This window comes from Salmo salar, chromosome ssa09 (genome assembly GCF_905237065.1).
Source record: "Salmo salar chromosome ssa09, Ssal_v3.1, whole genome shotgun sequence".
Classification (NCBI taxonomy): Eukaryota; Metazoa; Chordata; class Actinopteri; order Salmoniformes; family Salmonidae; genus Salmo; species Salmo salar.
Genome location: NC_059450.1, coordinates 149,730,745 through 149,749,684, shown reverse-complemented (window position 1 = coordinate 149,749,684; position 18,940 = coordinate 149,730,745). Strand labels below are relative to the sequence as shown.

The window sequence follows — 18,940 nt, the reverse complement described above, 5'->3', positions numbered from 1 at the left end:
ATATATATATAGTGGGGGAACATTGCTCGGTAAAGGGAACACTTAAACAACACAATGTAACTCCAAGTCAATCACACTTCAGAAATCAAACTGTCCACTTAGGAAGCAACACCTGATTGACACAAAATCACATGCTGTTGTGCAAATGGAATAGACAACAGGTGGAAATTATAGGCAATTAGCAAGACACCCCAACAAAGGAGTGGTTCTGCAGGTGGGGACCAACAGACCACTTCTCAGTTCCAATGCTTCCTGGCTGATGTTTTGTTCACTTTTGAATGCTGGCGGTGCTTTCACCTAGTGGTAGCATGAGACGGAGTCTACAACCCACACAAGTGGCTCAGTGCAGCTCATCCAGGATGGCACATCAATGTGAGCTGTGGCAAGAAGGTTTGCTGTATCTGTCAGCGTAGTGTCCAGGAGCATGGAGGCGCTAACAGGAGACAGGCCAGCACATCAGGAGATGTGGGAGGAGGCCGAAGGAGGGCAACAACCCGAGCAGCAGGACCGCTACCTCCGCCTTTGTGCAAGGAGGGAGCAGGAGGAGCACTGCCAGAGCCCTACAAAACAGACCTCCTCCAGCAGGCCACAAATGTGCATGTGTCTGCTCAAACGGTCAGAAACAGACCCTATGAGGGTGGTATGAGGGCCTGACGTCCACAGGTGGGGGTTGTGCTTACAGCCCAACACCGCAGGACGTTTGGCATTTGCCAGAGAACACCAAGATTGGCAAATTCGCCACTGGCTGTCGGTGCTCTTCACAGATGAAAGCAGGTTCACACTGAGCACAGGTGGCAGAGTCTGAGACGCTGTGGAGAACGCTCTGCTGCCTGCAACATCCTCCAGCATGGACCGGTTTGGCGGTGGGTCAGTCAAGGTGGTGTGGGGTGGCAATTTTTTGGGGGCCGCACAGCCCTCCATGTGCTCTCGCCAGAGGTAGCCTGACTGCCATTAGGTACCGAGATGAGATCCTCAGACCCCTTGTGAGACTAAGGCGCTGGTGCGGTTGGTCCTGGGTTCCCTCCTAATGCAAGACAATGCTAGACCTCATGTGGCTGGAGTGTGTCAGCAGTTCCTGCAAGAGGAAGGCATTGATGCTATGGACTGGCCCGCTCTGCCTCAGACCTGAATCCAATTGAGCACATCTGGGACATCATGTCTCGCCCATCCACCAACGCCACGTTGCACCACAGACTGTCCAGGAGTTGGCGGATGTGCTTTAGTCCAGGTCTGGGAGGAGATCCTCAGAGACCATCCGCCACCTCTATCAGGAGCATGCCCAGGCATTGTAGGGAGGTTTATACAGGGCACGTGAAGGCTTTCACACACTACTGAGCCTCATTTTGACTTGTTTTAAGGACATTACATCAAAGTTGGATCAGCCTGTAGTGTGGTTTTCCACTTTAATTTTGGAGTGTGACTCAAACCAGACCTCCATGGGTTGATAAATTGACTTTCCATTGATTATTTTTGTGTGATTTTGTTATCAGCACATTCAAACTATGTAAAGAAAAAGTATTTAATAAGATTATTTCTTCATTCAGATCTAGGATGTGTTGTTTAAGTGTTCCCTTTATTTTGATGTATACTGCTGATTTTGTAATGCTTGTCTACCTACAAAGAAAATGATCAGTCTATAATTTTGTTATAGGTTTATTTGAACAGTGAGAGACAGAACAACAAAAATCCAGAAAACACATGTCAAAAATGCTTATAAAATGATTTGCATTTTAATGAGGAAATAAGTATTTGACCCCTCTGTAGCATGACTTAGTACTTGGTGGCAAAACCTGTTGGCAATCACAGAGGTCGGACGCTTGTAGTTGGCCAACAGCTTTGCACACATCTCAGGAGGGATTTTGTCCCACTCCTCGCAGATCTTCTAAGCTGCCATGTTTCGAGGCTGACGCTTGGGCAACTCGAACCTTCAGCTCCCTCTGCACAGATTTTTCTATGGGATTAAGGTCTGAGACTGGCTAGGCCACTCCAGGACCTTAATGTGCTTCTCTTGAGCCACTCCTTTGTTGCCTTTGGCCGTGTGTTTGGGGTCATTGTCATGTTGGAATACCCATCCATGACCCATTTTCAATGCCCTTATTGAGGGAAGGAGGTTCTCACCTTAAGATTTGACGGTACATGGCCCCGCCCATCGCCCCTTTGATGCGTAGTTGTCCTGTCTCCGGCAGAAAAACACCCCAAAAGCATAATGTTTCACCTCCATGTTTGACGGTGGAGATGTAGGGTGTTCTGGGGGTCATAGGCAGCATTCCTCCCTCTCCAAACACGGCGAAGTTGAGTTGGGATGTCAAAGAGCTCCATTTTGGTCTCATCTGACCACAACACTTTCACCCAGTTGTCTCCCTGAATTGTCCAGATGTTCATTGGCAAACTTCAGACGGGCATGTATATGTATTCTTGAGCAGGGGATCTATGACGCCTGCAGGATTTCAGTCCTTCGTGGCGAATGTGTTAACAATTGTTTTCTTGGTGACTATGGTCCCAGCTGCTTCGAAGATCATTGACAAGATCCTCCCGTAGTAGTTCTGGGCTGATTCCTCACCGTTCTTCATGATCAACAACCCAAGAGCTGGAGACCTTGCATGAGCCCCAGGCCGAGGAGAGATTGACAGTTATTTTGTGTTTCTTCGATTTATAATAATAGCACCCAAATGTTGTCACCTTCTCACCAAGCTGCTTAGCGATGGTCTTGTAGCCCATTCCAGCCTTGTGTAGATCTACAATCTTGTCCCTGACATCCTTGGAGAGCTTTTTGGTCTGGCCATGGTGGAGAGTTAAAAACTGATTGATTGATTGTTTAGACAGGTGTTCTTTACAGGTAAAAATGACAGTGACAAGAAGGAAGCCTGAAAGGAATAAAAAATATTCCAAAATATGCATCCTGTTTGCAATAAGGCACTAAAGTAAAACTGCAAAACAAATATGACAAAGAAATGTACTTTGTTCTGAATACAAAGCCTTATGTTTGGGGCAAATCCAACACAACACAACACTGAGTACCACTTGTGGTGGAGTCCAGGGATATGGCTTTTCAGGGACTTCAGGGACTTATATATATATATATATGTATACTGCTCAAAAAAATAAAGGGAACACTTAAACAACACAGTGTAACTCCAAGTCAATCACACTTCTGTGAAATCAAACTGTCCACTTAGGAAGCAACACTGATTGACAATAAATTTCACATGCTGTTGTCCAAATGGAATAGACAACAGGTGGAAATTATAGGCAATAAGCAAGACACTTCTCTAATAAAGGAGTGGTTCTGCAGGTGGAGACCACAGACCACTTCTCAGTTCCTATGCTTCCTGGTTGATGTTTTGGTCACTTTTGAATGCTGGCGGTGCTTTCACTCTAGTGGTAGCATGAGACGGAGTCTACAACCCACACAAGTGGCTCAGGTAGTGCAGCTCATCCAGGATGGCACATCAATGCGAGCTGTGGCAAGAAGGTTTGCTGTGTCTGTCAGCGAAGTGTCCAGAGCATGGAGGCGCTACCAGGAGACAGGCCAGTACATCAGTAGACGTGGAGGAGCCGAAGAAGGACAACAACCCAGCAGCAGGACTGCTACCTCCGCTTTGTGCAAGAAGGAGCACTGCCGCAGCCTCTGCAAAATGACTCCTCAAGCAGGCCACAAAATGTGCATGTGTCTGGTCAAACGGTCAGAAACAGACTCATAAGGGTGGCGAGGGCCCGACATCCACATGGGGGTTGTGCTTACAGCCCAACACCGTGCAGGACGCTTGGCATTTGCCAGAGAACACTAAGATTGGCAAATTCGCCACTGGCGCCCTGTGCTCTTCACAGATGAAAGCAGGTTCACACTGGGCACATGTGACAGACGTGACAGAGTCTGAGACGCCGTGGGAGAACGTTCTGCTGCCTGCAACATCCTCCAGCATGACCGTTTGGTGGTGGGTCAGTCATGGTGGGGGGTGGCATTTTTTGGGGGCCGCACAGCCCTCCATGGGGCGTGCTCGCCAGAGGTAGCCCGATTCGCCATTAGGTACCGAGATGAGATCCAGACCCCTTGTGACCATATGCTGGGTGCGATTGGCCCTGGGTTCCTCCTAATGCAAGACAATGCTAGACCTCATGTGGCTGGAGGTGTCAGCAGTTCCTGCAAGAGGAAGGCCGATGCTATGGACTGGGCCCGGCCTGCTCTCCAGACCTGAATCCAATTGAGCACATCTGGGACATCATGTCTCGGCTTCCATCCACCAACTCACGTTGCACCACAGACTGTCCAGGAGTTGGCGGATGCTTTAGTCCAGGTCTGGGAGGAGATCCTTCAGGAGACCATCCGCCACCTCATCAGGAGCATGCCCAGGGCGTTGTAGGGAGGTCATACAGGCACGTGGGAGGCCACACACACTTCTGAGCCCCCCATTTTGACTTGTTTAAAGGACATTACATCAAAGTTGAATCAGCCTGTAGTGTGGTTTTCCACTTAATTTTGAGTGTGACTCCAAATCCAGACCTCCATGGGTTGATAAATTGATTTGGGCTGATTATTATTGTGTGATTTTGTTGTCAGCATATTCAACTATGTAAAGAAAAGTATTTAATAAGATTATTTCTTTCATTCAGATCTAGGATGTGTTGTTTAAGTTTTCCCTTTATTTTTTTGAGTAGTGTATATATACAATTGAAAAATGTCATAAAACAATTAAGGATAAGTCTTTCACACCTCACTGAGTGACACTTCTCTATGGATTCTAATGACACTCAACTCAGCAACCTCGGCCACAAAGTGTGGACAGAGGGTAACACTGACCGTGGGGTAGAACCACCTGTCCTGAGGACAACCCCAACCCCACCTACATCTGGTACAGGAATGGACAACGCCTCCAGATGAAACCCACCGTCTAACAATACTCTGTTATCAGTTATTTTACACAAAGTTACTCCTGTGCTGTAAAAGGCCATGAGGATCTGCACCTCCTGCAGTGTGTGAGTCAGTAACTGCAGTATTTTTTGCAAAAGATTATTAGAATTATTCATATTTTTAAGTTTGCATCTTACCACGATTCTTACTATCACTAAAGTGTTATTGTTCAGTCCTGAATGAACTGATTTAATGATAATTGACTAATTGATAAAACTCTGATGGGTTACTTTGGTATTTTAGGTGTTCTGGGTAAGACCTGTTTCAACGTGAGTATCTGTGCCTTGAAGGGGTCAACAGTGGAACTGCCCTGCATATATCAACATCCAAGTAATCATGTAGTCTCAGAACCAAACTGGTATCTCCAAGAGAAATATAATGAGGCGCCTAAAATGCTGAGCTCAGTGCCAGAGTATGCAGGTCGTGCTGAGTACCTTGGGACTAAAGAGAGAGACTGCACCCTGAGAATCACAGACCTGAGAGAGAGAGATTCAGCTGAGTACTGGTTCACATTCAAGACTCAGACGCAACTCGATTGGTATAATGTCCTTCAAAGAGAGACGCGTGTCAGGCTGTCTGTCACAGGTACACCATTATGTGATGTCTAATCAGTTACATTCAAGTATTTTGACCTTAGTGGGAATGACAGTCTGTATAATATGAATGTTTTGCTTTATATGATTAGAATTGTAACACGGCATTTTTTAATCCCAGGTCTGCAGGTGAAGGCGTCTTCTGCCATGGTGACAGATGAAAAGGCGGTGATACTGACCTGTAGAACCATCTGTGCTCTGACTGACAACCCCAACCCCACCTACATCTGGTACAAGAACGGACAACTCGTGAACACCCAGGGTAACTAACTACCTGTTCCTAGACCCAGCCGGGGGCAGAGAGGATGCAGGCAGCTACTCCTGTATTGCAAAAGGAGATGAGAATTCCACTCATGGACGAGACTCTCACCGTCATTTCAAGGCATTTGTAAATAAAATGACAGTTTTAAACTTCACTCCTAACTGATTGTGGCTCCTAACCCATTGTGCTGTTTCTTTCACGTTGTTTGTAACTTATTTTTGTACATAATGTTTCTGCCACCGCCCTTATGATCGAAAGAGCTTCTGGAAAAACAGAACAGCAATTACTCACCTCGAACTGGACAAAGGTTTTTTCGTTAATGAGTCTGATGGAAAGGATATACTGCTGTTGCCGGACCAGGCCCAAATCCGGCATTCGCATGAAGAGGAGACAGAGACACAGGGGCCAGATCCAGGTGCTTCAGGGAAAATTTGTCGGGCGAAAGGGTAACCCAATACTATCCGTCAGACACAACGTGGCAATCACTGGAGAATAAACTGGATGAGCTCCATTTGAGACAATCCTACCAACAGAACATTAAAAATGGTAATATCTTATGTTTCCACCGAAAGTCATGGGCTGAACAACGACATAGATAATATTACACAGTTGGCTGGGTTTTCTCGCGGCATCAAGATAAAACTGCTACCCGCAAAGACGAGGTGGTGGTCTGTGTCTATTTGTCAATAACAGCTGGTGCGAATGTCTTCATTATTAAAGAAGTCTCAAGGTTTTGCTCACCTGAGGTAGAGTACCTCAAGCTGTAGACCACCCTATCTACCAAGAGTCATCGTCTATATTTTTCATTTTCACCACCACAAACCTATGCTGGCACTAATATTACACTCAGCGAGCTGTATAAGGCCATGAGCAAAAAGAACATAGTCATTCAGAAGCTGCAGCGCCTAGTGGCCAGGGGGGACTATAATACAGAAAACTTAAATCAGTTTTTACCCACTTCTACCAGCATGTCACATGCAACCAAACTAAAAAAACTGTTGACCACCTTACACCACACAGAGATGTGTACAAAGCTGTCTCTCGCCCTCCATTTGGGCAACCTGGGTTTCAATTTTATCCTCCCTGCTCCTGCACTGTGATTATTATTATTTGATCCTGCTGGTCATCTATGAACATTTCAACATCTTGGCCATGTTCTGTTATAATCACCCAGCACAGCCAGAAGAGGACGACACCCATCATAGCCCGGTTCCTCTCTAGGTTTCTTCCTAGGTTCTGGGCCTTCTAGGGAGTTTTCCTAGCCACCGTGGCATCTACACCTGCATTGTTTGTTGTTTGGAGTTTTAGGGCTGGGCTTCTGTACAGCACTTTGTTACATCAGCTGATGTAAGAAGGCCGAAATACATTTGATTTGGATGTCAATTTGCTTACTAGCAAAACCTAAAGCAGGAAGTACCAGTGAGTTGCCTAATGAGGTGGTCAGATAACGTGGATGCTAAGCTACAGGACTGTTTTTTAATAGCACAGACTGAATATGTTCCGGATTCATCCGATGGCATTGAGGAGTATACCACCTCAGCCACTGGCTTCATCAATAAGTGCATCGATGACGCTTTCTATCCCCACAGTGGACCGTATGTACATATCCCAAGCAGAATCCATGGCTCTACGAACAGCCGCACTGAGCTAAAGGCTAGAGCTGCCGCTGTCAAGGAGCGGGAAACTAATCCAGACGCTTATAAGAAATCCCTCTATGCCCCTTCCCGAAACCATCGAACAGGCAAAGTGGCTCTGAAGATCATTGGATGTGGAAGGGCTTGCAAACTATTAGACTACAAACGAAACCCAGGCACGAGCTGCCCAGGCAGGCTAAATGCCTTTTATGCTCGTTTTGAGGCAAGCAACACTGAAGCTTCGCATGAGAGCACCAGCTGTTCTGGACGACTGTGTGATCACGCTCTCTGAGAGATGTGAGTAAGACCTTTCAAAACAGGTCAACATTCACAAGACCGCAGGGGCCACACGGATTACCAGGCCTTACTCACAGCATGCGCGGACCAACTGGCAAGTGTCTTCTACTGACATTTTCAACCTCTCCCTGTAATACCTACATGTTTTCAAGCAGACCACCCATAGTCCCTGTGCCCAAGAACGCAGAGGTAACCTGTCTAAATGACTATCGCTCTGTAGCACTCACCTCTGTAGCCATGAAGTGCTTTGAAAGGCTGTTCATGGCTCACATCAACACCATCATCCCGAAAACCCTAGACCCACTCCAATTTGCATACTCCCCCCCAACAGATCCACAGATGACACAATCTCAATTGCACTCCACACTGCCCTTTCCCAATACAGCTCAGAGTTCAACACCATAGTGTCCACAAAGCTCATCACTAAGCTAAGGTCTCTGGGACAAAACACCTCCCTCTGCTACTGGATCCTGTACTTCCTAACGGGCTGCCCCCAGGAGGTAAGGGTAGGCAACAACACATCTGCCACGCTGATCCTCAACACTGGGCCCCTCAAGTGTGCATGCTTAGTCCCCTTGTGTACTCCCTGTTCACCCACGAATGCATGGCCAAGCATGACTCCAACACCATCATTAAGTTTGCCGATGACACAACAGCAGTAGGCCTGATCACCGACAACGCTGAGACAGCCTATGGGGAGGAGGTCAAAGACCTGGCAGTGTGGTGCGAGGACAACAGCCTCTCCCTCAACGTGAGCGAGACAAAGGAGGTGTGGACTACAGGGAAAGGACGGACGAACACGCCCCCATTCATATCGACAGGGCGGTAGTTGAGTGGGACGAAAGCTTCAAGTTGCTTGGTGTCCACATCACCAACAAACTATCATGGTCCAAACACACCAAGAACAGTTCGCCAGGAAAGAGGACTGCACGCCATGCCTATTCCCCCCGTCAGGAGACTCAACAAGATTTAGATGTGGTCCCCAGATCCTCAAAAGTTCTCAGCTGCACCATTGAGCGCATCTTGACCGGTTGCACTACTGCCTGGTATGGCAACTGCTCGGCATCTGACCGTAAGGCGCTACAGAGTGGTAGGTGCGTACGGCTCCAGTACATCACTGGGGGCCCAGCTTCCTGTCATCCAGGACTATACTAGGCGCTGTCAGAGGAAGACCCATTAAAACATTGTCAAGTCTCCCAGCCACCTAAGTCGCAGACTGTTCTCTCTTGCACTGGCACGGCAAGCGGTACCCGAAGAGCCAAGTCTAAGACACAAAGGCTCCTTAACAGCTTCTCACCCCAGACCACAAGACTGTTGAACAATTAAACAAATGGTTAACCGACTATTTCCACTTTACCCCTACCTACAGTATGTATGTATTCCTCAGTTACCTCCAGTCAACCTGTACCCCGTATAGCCTCGTTATTGTTATTTTTATAGTTTTTATTTTATTTTTAACTTTTAGTTTATTTTTCTTCCTGTATTATACTTTTTTTAAAAGTACCCCTCTTTTTCTCCCCAATGTTATGGTAGTAAGTTGCCATCCTCCGATCGTCCCTCCGAACTTAACTTAAACCTAGCCACACTGTGACACAACGCACATCCAATCCGAAAGCCAGCCGCACCAATGTCGGCATGAGGAAACACCATACCTGGCGACTATTAAGGTACTTTCGCCCGCCCTCGACACAGGAGTCGCTATGCGCGATGAGACAAGGATGTCCCTGCCAGCCAAACCCTCCCTAACCCAGACGACGCTGGGCCAATTGTGAAGTCGCCCCTTGGACCTCCCAGTCGGGACAGCTGCGACAGAGCCTGGGCTCAAACCCAGAATCTCTGTTGGCACAGCTTAGCACTTTCTGATGCAGTGCCTTAGACCACTGTGCCCACAGTGCCTTAGACCACTGCACCACCCGGGAGGCCCCTGTATTATACTCGTTATTCTAAAATCTTTGTTCTATTCTTCTGAGACATTTACTTTATGTTTGGCTATTAAGTTATGTTATTATGTCTTATTGGTGTTGCATTATTGAGAAGGAAACCTTCCATTGGGCATTTAGTTGGACAGTTATCACCATGTGTATCCTGTACATACAACTAATAAAACTTGAAACAATGGCTTTAAATGAGACCCAAAGTGAGGATTGATGATGACATGTTGCATCTCCTTTCTCATCAGAGCTCTCTCTCGGACCCTCTCTGTGTTATGTACTGTCCCCGGTTTAAGCAAATCTCAACAAGAAGTGCAATTCACAAGATGTTTCTTTGTTATCCGAAAGCACATGGTCGATTTAACCGCCTACTACACTTGAATTTTAAAGTTGATTTAAGCCAACATCCGCAGGCACCGCATGAATATGATCTCTGCAAACATCAGGAAAATCCTTGAAAAACTGCATTGTCAGCAGAAGAGCACTTTTTAGACATGTTTACTTTTAATTGCTAAATATAGGGTCTACTATAGGGTTTAATATAGTATACTATAGGGTCTGCTATAAGGTTTAATATAGTATAATATAGGGTCTAATATAGTACACAATAGGGTCTACTATAGGGTTTAATATAGTATAATATAGGGTCTAATATAGTATACTATAGGATCTACTATAGGGTTTAATATAGTATACTATAGGGTCTGCTATAGGGTTTAATATAGTATACTATAGGGTCTGCTATAGGGTTTAATATAGCATAATATAGGGTCTAATATAGTATACTATAAGGTCTACTATAGGGTTTAATATAGTATACTATAGGGTCTACTATAGGGTTTAATATAGTATACTATAGGGTCTACTATAGTATACTATAGGATCTATTATAGTTTACTATAGGGTTTAATAAAGTATACTATAAGGTTTAATATAGTATACTGTAGGGTCTACTATAGGGTTTAATATACTATACTATAGTGTCTACTATAGGGTTTAATATAGTATACTATAGGATCTACTATAGGGTTTAATATAGTATACTATAGGGTCAACTATGGGGTTTGATATAGTATACTATAGGGTTTAATATAGTATAATATACAGTTTAGTATAGTATAATATAGGGTCTACTATAGTGTTTAATATAGTATACTATAGGGTTTAATACAGTATACTATAGGGTCTACTATAGGGTTTAATATAGTATACTATAGGGTCTAATTTAGAGTTTAATATAGTATAATATAGGATCTTGGTGTAACGGTCTTCGTTGTCCTCAGATGAAGGGGAAGAGAAATCAGACCAAAATGCAGCTGTGTGGTCAGGTGTTCGTCCATTTTAATGATAAAACTGAACACTCAATCCGGCAAGCAAAACAAAAGAACAACCGAAACATTTCCGTCAGGTGCAAAACACTGAACAGAAATTATCTACCCACAAACCCCAAAGGAAAACAGGCTGCTGCGAGTTGACTTCCCAATCAGCCGACAACGAAGTGCCAGCTGTCCCTGATTGAGAGCCACACCCGAGCCAAAACAAAGAAACTTACAAAGCATAGAAAAAAGGACATAGAATGCCCACCCCAACTCATGCCCTGACCAACCAAAATAGAGACATAAAAGGATCTCTTAAGGTCAGAGCGTGACACTTGGCCTATTTCTACATGGCTCATGGCTTGAGACTGAGCTGTTGCTAAAAGCTTTACTTTGTATTTCTGAAAGGGAACAAGACAATACCAAACTTGTTATTAAGCAGTATTTCTTTAACTATTTGCGTGAGGTTTAGCGAGAGGAAAATGTTGCCCATAGTCTTTTGGGTCGCTGTGGGTGACGGCACAACAAATTGGGAAATCATTGCTGTAGCTTCATTACTGTTAACAATTAATGTACAAGACTGTACAACCACACTGTTGTTCACTTCGGGCCCTATTCATACTGGAGATAATTTGACTTCACATGGACTTAAGTCACAATGTTGAGTCTACTCATCTCAAGTCTGAATCGGGCCCTTCAATCACATGTTGCTATTAATATTATAATTGTTTGTTTATTTGTAAAATGCTTTTGTAAAATGCAATATCATTACTCAATTAGAATGACTTTGATTTAGGGTTGAACTATCCTCTTAAATAACAGTATATGCTAAAACTGAGCTTGATTTCACTTAGTACGCTCCATGTATTAAATAACACAATATAATCAGCTTTATTTAATGAGGCCTAATAATAAATGTACACAGTGATTTAAACATCACATCCCATCCCATCCATACACCACACTAAACCTACACATAGTCTGTGTCTGAAATGGCATCTTATTCCCTACATACTGTACTGTTGGGTGACACTTCGGACACAGCTATCCTCTCTAACAGTTAGGAGACAAACGAATGATGCCAAGAACTCCAAGTGTAAATATGTCACTCTTGTGACTTGCCGATGCAATGACGTCACACACAAATCATCATCACCATGGTGATGCGCCACTGACATCAATTTCTTCAGGCGGTTGAAGTGCTGTTGTCGAGGGGCGTGGACCACACTACCGTGGGTGTCACGTGGTTAACCAAAAAGTCTTGTAATCAGTGACATCCTCATAGATGACATCGCTCGCCTTCTCCATGGCGACTACGTTGTCGCTCCTGGCAACAGCTCACGGTTTGGAGCACAGTCACTAGGCGACGGTCCAGGGCGGAGAGGTGCAGCTCCGAGAGGAGGGGGGCCACGGAGAATAGAGGATCATGGGAAAGAGAGTCCCTCATGACATCACTGAGACGGTACTGGGGCAGGTAGAGGAGACGCAGATGTAGGAGGGTGGAGCAACAGATCCTGGAGAGAGAGAGAGTGATGGAGTGAGAGTTATGAGAAAGAAGATAAATAAATTATGATCGTGAGGCGGTGGTAGGGGTTCTACTAAGATAACATACTGAATTGTTTTAAGATGGTCATACCAAGAGTCATTTAGTTATTTTATTTTGAATTTTAGGACCTCTTGGTATATAAAAACATTTTTTTACTAGCCTACAGAAACACATTGAATAACAGATTCATACATGGAAAACCAATACAGCAGAAGGAAGTTTGTTTTCAAGTGTCTATCCTATATCTGAGAGTTATAAGAAAGATAAGGAAATTATTGTATTTTTTTTACACATCTTTAACCCCTTTTGTTAGAACACCATCGTGTTCGTGAGTCTCATCTTTCCATAGAGTGGTCACATTACTTTGTATGCCAAACCGTTCGGATGCTATCTATGTTTTGAGAAATACACATTTCTGGATGTCTGCTGGTCTGAAAAATACCGCTGTAGCTCTGCCACCTCCCACTGTAGATGCGGAAGGCCGACATCGGTGGATGGGGTGGATTGAGACGCAGCCCATGCAAAAACAGATATCGCTATCTGAAACAGATAGATTTTTATGGAGATGTTTTGATTATGCTACTTAGATTCCTGCGGGGTGCGGACATTGAGTCTTGGGGTTTAATTATGCACCCCATGTTATGCAGCACTGCTTTTTCTCCCAGAGGTGTCAGGATAGAGGGTTCATCTGTAGAGTGACGTCCAAACCTGTAGTCAGCACACACAGACATAGTGTCAATTTCAGACACACACATGCATGCACACACCATTAAAAAAAACAGATCATCAATTTCATTGTCAGGATACTCACGCCCTCCCATTGTCTAAGTGCAGAATGAAAGTGTTGTTGCCAAACTTCTCAAACGTCTCATAGTGGTGTCGGTCCATATTACCTGGAACAAAATAATTCGTGTTGAACTCGTGTTTGTTTGTGTTTTATTTTCAGCTTTTTCCTCTTTCTGCTAATTGAAAAGACTTTGGTGTCCATCAACAGCACAATAGAAAGGTATTGTTATTGCAGTATCATTACTATTATAGTTCTAATATGTTATTATGTCCTGACCCAGATCTACCTACGAGTAAGTCTAGTATAGTCATGTCTATCAGGGTCCACCAGTCTCCCCCTCCCCAGCCCAGACCTACACATGATGAAGTCTAGTGTAGTCATATCTATCAGGTCCACCAGTCTCTCTCCCTCCCCAGCCCAGACCTACCCATGCGGAAGTCTAGTATTGTCATGTCTATCAGGTCCACCAGTCTCCCTCCCCAGCCCAGACCTACACATGATGAAGTCTAGTATAGTCATGTCTATCAGGTCCACCAGTCTCCCTCCCTCCCCAGCCCAGACCTACCCATGAGGAAGTCTAGTATAGTCATGTCTATCAGGTCCACCAGTCTCCCTCCCAACCCAGCCCAGACCTACCCATGCGGAAGTCTAGTATTGTCATATCTATCAGGTCCACCAGTCTCCCTCCCAACCCGGGCCCAGACCTACCCATGAGGAAGTCTAGTATAGTCACATGTCTATCAGGGTCCACCAGTCTCCCTCCCAACCCAGCCCAGGACCTACCCATGATGAAGTCTAGTATAGTCAATGTCTATCAGGTCCACCAGTCTCCCCTCCCAACCCAGCCCAGACCTACCCATGATGAAGTCTAGTATAGTCATGTCTATCAGGTCCACCAGTCTCCCTCCCAACCCAGCCCAGACCTACCCATGATGAAGTCTAGTATAGTCATGTCTATCAGGTCCACCAGTCTCCCTCCCAACCCAGCCCAGACCTACCCATGATGAAGTCTTGTATTGTCATGTGTCTATCAGGTCCACCAGTCTCCCTCCCTCCCCAACCCAGACCTACCCATGAGGAAGTCCAGTATAGTCAATTCTATCAGGGGTCCACCAGTCCCCCCGTGTGCCTTGTTGTATGGTGGGGTCTTCTTCACTTTTGTGTCACAGTAGTCTGGGTCTTTCTCCCACCTGCCCAACGTGACAACAGGGTTAGAGTTGAGGCTAGTGTTAGAGTTAGGGTTGAGGGTTAGAGTTAGAGTTAGGGTTGAGGGTTAGAGTTAGAGTTGAGGGTTAGAGTTAGAGTTGAGGGTTAGAGTTAGAGTTGAGGGTTAGAATTAGGGTTGAGGTTAGAGTTAGAGTTAGGGTTGAGGGTTAGAATTAGGGTTGAGTTTTAGAATTAGGGTTGAGGCTAGGGTTAGAGTTATAGTTGTGAGTTAGAATTAGGGTTGAGTCTAGGGTTAGGGTTGAGTGTTAGAGTTAGAGTTGAGGGTTAGAGTTAGGGTTGTGGGTTAGAATTAGGGTTGAGGGTTAGAGTTAGGGTGGAGGGTTAGAATTAGGGTTGAGGCTAGGGTTAGAGTTAGGGGTTGAGGGTTCGGAGTTAGCGTTGAGGGTTGGGGAATTAGGGTTGAGGTTAGAGTTAGAGTTGAGGGTTAGAATTAGGGTTGAGGCTAGGGGTTAGAGTTAGGGTTGAGGGTTAGAGTTAGGGTTGAGGGTTAGAATTAGGGTTGAGGGTTAGAGTTAGGACTGAGGGTTAGAATTAGGGTTGAGGCTAGGGTTAGAGTTAGGGTTGAGGGTTAGAGTTAGGGTTGAGGGTTAGAGTTAGGGTTGAGGCTAGGGTTAGAGTTAGGGTTGAGTCTAGGTTTAGAGCTAGAGCTAGAGTTGAGGCTAGGGTTAGAGTTAGGGTTTAGGCTAGGTTTAGAGTTAGGGTTGAGGGTTAGAGTTAGGGTTGAGGCTAGGGTTAGAGTTAGAGTTGAGGCAAGGGTTAGAGTTGAGGCTAGGGTTAGAGTTAGAGTTGAGGCTAGGGTTAGAGTTGAGGCTAGGGTTAGAGTTGAGCCTAGGGTTCGAGTTAGGGTTGAGGGTTAGAGTTAAAGTTGAGGCTAGGGTTAGAGTTGAGGCTAGGGTTAGAGTTAGGGTTGAGTCTAGTTTTAGAGTTGAGGCTAGGGTTAGAGTTGAGGATAGGGTTAGAGTTGAGGCTAGGGTTGGAGTTGAGGCTAGGGTTGGAGTTGAGGCTAGGGTTAGAGTTATTATCTATCTATAGATATAGCTATAGAATCTACCCACACTGCCAGTTTGCTGAGGGCTGTAGGAGCATTTCCAGGGAGACCTCCAGGTATGTCTGGTGGCCAGGAGGTCCGGGCAGCATCACCGGCCAGGAGGCCTCCAGGTTCGACCACATACAGCGTGCTCCGTACTGCAGTAGTAGGAACACTGGCCATAGAAACACACATTATTCACTAGAGGAGATAGAGGGGGATGGAGGGGGGAGAGGAGAGTTTGAGTGCACTCTTCTCTTCATCATCAGTGTAGATGACAGGAGAGGCAGCAATTCAAGAGCTGACAGAGAGAAGATTGGAAAATGAAAAATTAATTCAGCAAAAATTGCCTTTCCGCTGAATAATATGCAGCATCTATTTTCATATTCCCCACTAGAGAAAACAGAGATGTGAAACATGTAATATAAGGAGAGAGTTGGCAAAGAAAGAGGAGTGAGAGAGAGGGAGATGGGGTGAGTGTGATAGAGGGATAGAGTGAAGGAAGGAAGGAGTGATATAATGTTAAACAGACCAGGAGAGGTGAAGAAGGTCCGGGCCAGTTTGTGGTCAGTGGTGATGTCTTTGATCTCTGTTACCACGTCAACCAGCCTCCCTACGGCTGGGGGGATCCGTCTGTAACCCAACACCCTGAGAGAGAGGAGGTGAGTGGAGAGGAGAGGAGGGACAGGGAAGAGAGATGGAAGAGGTGGGGGGGTGTAGATAGAGGGAGAGGAGAGAGAGGCAGAGAGATGGGAGAGGGGGATAGAGAGAGATAGAGAGAGAGGAGAGGGGGATAGTGAGAGAGAGAGATGAGAGGGGTCCATGTTTAATGCTTCTCAATGTCTGCTCTATTCTCCACCATTTCAGTCAGCGCTGTGGCATGCTGTATATTCCCCTGGCTGTTGCTATCAAGGTGAGAAACAGACTCATTGTTTACCTGTCCAGGTGAAAAGCAGCGATGTCTGCGTTGTGTCTCTCAAAGTCAGAGAAGTAGTAGAGGTTGAAGTTGGTCTCCTCATCACGCTCTTGTCTGACAGAGATACAGTCAACACAGGAACACAGCTATACAGACTATACACAGTCAACACAGGAACACAGCTGTACAGACCATACACGGTCAACACAGGAACACAGATATTCAGACTATACACCCCAAACCATCACAATTGGGTTGAGGTCAGGTGATTGTGGAGGCCAGGTCATCTGATGCATCACTCTCCTTCTTGGTCAAATAGCCCTTACACATCTTAAAGGTGTGTTTTGGGTCATTGTCCTTTTGAAAAACAAATGATAGTCCTACTAAGAACAAACCACATGGGATGGCGTATCGCTGCAGAATGCTATGGTGGCCATGCTGGTTAAGTGTGCCTTGAATTCTAAATAAATCACTGACAGTGTCACCAGCAAAGCACACTCACACCATCACACCTCCTCCTCCATGCTTCACGGTGGGAACCACACATGCAGAGATCATCCATTCACCTACTCTGCGTCCCACAAAGACACGGTGGTTGGAACCAAAAATCTTACATTTGTACTCATCAGACCAAAAGGACAGATTTCCACCTATTCCATCACATCCACACATAATGTCCATTGCTCGTGTTTCTTGAGCCAAGCAAGTCGCTTCTTACTATTAGTGTCCTTTAGTAGTGGTTTCTTTGCAGCAATTCAACCATCAATGCCTGATTCACACAGTCTCCTCTGAACAGTTGACGTTGAGATGTGTCTGTTACTTGAACTCTGTGCTTGATGGTTCTTGCGACTGCACTTGAAGAAACTTTCAGAGTTCTTAACATTTTACGGATTGACTGACCTTCATTTCTTAAAGTAATGATGGACTGTTGTTCTCTTTGCTTATTTGAGCTGTTCTTGCCATAATATGGACTTGGTCTTTTACCAAATAGGACTATCTTCTGTATACCACCCCTACCTTGTCACAACACAACTGATTGGCTCAAACGCATTAAGAAGGAAAGAAATTCCACAAATTAACATTTAACAATTCACACCTGTTAATTGAAATACATTCCAGGTGACTACCTCATTAAGCTGGTTGAGAGAATGCCAAGAGTGTGCAAAGCTGTCATCAAGGCAAAGAGTGGCTACTTTGAAGAATCTCAAATATAAAATATATTTTGATTTGTTTAACACTTTTTTGGTTACTACATGATTCCACGAGTGTTATTTCATAGTTTTGATGTCTTCACTATTATTCTACAATGTAGAAAATAGTACAAATTAAGAAAAACCCTTGAATGAGTAGGTGTGTCCAAACTTTTGACTGGTACTGTACGTGTGTGCGTGCGTGTGTAAGTCTCTCACTTCATTGGTTTGAGCATGGCCTGTCCATAGTTAGGAAATGACATCACCAGCTTGAGTTGTGTCCCTCCAGACTTCTGCACTGAGCGAGATAGAGAGAGACGGGTTACCATAGCAACACTTGACATTCACATACTGAGTACACACTGAGCTCTCTCTATCACACACACACACACACACACACACACACACACACACACACACACACACACACACACACACACACACACACACACACACACACACACACACACACACACACACACACACACACACACACACACACACACACACACACACAGGGTTACCCTGTTTGAAACTAAATAACGTCATCCAGTGTTTGTTTTCATCCTGCAGTTCTACATTAATCCACTAGTGGTCTCCCCATACCAGACTCTAAACATCACAACAGAGACTACCTCCCAACTATGGGAGATGGTGCTCTTCATCCTCTGTGTGTACAGGACATAACGCCCCCATATCTCCCACCCCCCAACAATCAGGCTCCCACGACCCCTCCCCAACACACACACCACCCAAACACACCACCCACATACACCACCCACGCACACCACCCACACCATCCACACACACTCCAGGGTGAAGTTTCCCTTTGACAGACATCTAGGATCAGCTTCCCCTCCCCCAATTCTAACCTTAACCCCCCTTAGTGGGGGAAATTGCTAAACTGATCCAAGACCAGTGTAAAGGGGGAACTTCCCCTCATTCCCCACACACACACACACATCTGCGCTGGACGACAGTGTGTGCTGAGCTGCTGAGCAAGAGATGCCATGTTGGGGTCCAGGTGGGGGTAGAGCTGCCAACGGGAGATACCAAGATGGAACCTCAGCCGGGGGGGGCTGTTACTGCTCCTGTTCCAATGGGCTGAGTCATCGCCGATGTCACTGTCACTCACCCTGGGGAGGGTGGAGGGGGAAAGAGAGGGAGAGGAGAAGAGGGTTGGAGACACAAGAGGAGAGGACAAGAGAAGTGGTTCAGAGGAGGAGATGACTGACAGGAGGAGAGGACAAGAGAGAAGTAGTTCAGAGGAGGAGACGACAGGAGGAGAGGACAAGAGAGAAGTAG

At 45.6% G+C, this 18,940-nt stretch overlaps 1 pseudogene; it reads right to left on the bottom strand.

Annotated features, from left to right (window-relative positions):
• The window catches only part of LOC106591836 (extracellular serine/threonine protein kinase FAM20C-like), a 79,820-nt pseudogene that overhangs the window by 59,814 nt on the left and 1,066 nt on the right, over positions 1 to 18,940 (bottom strand).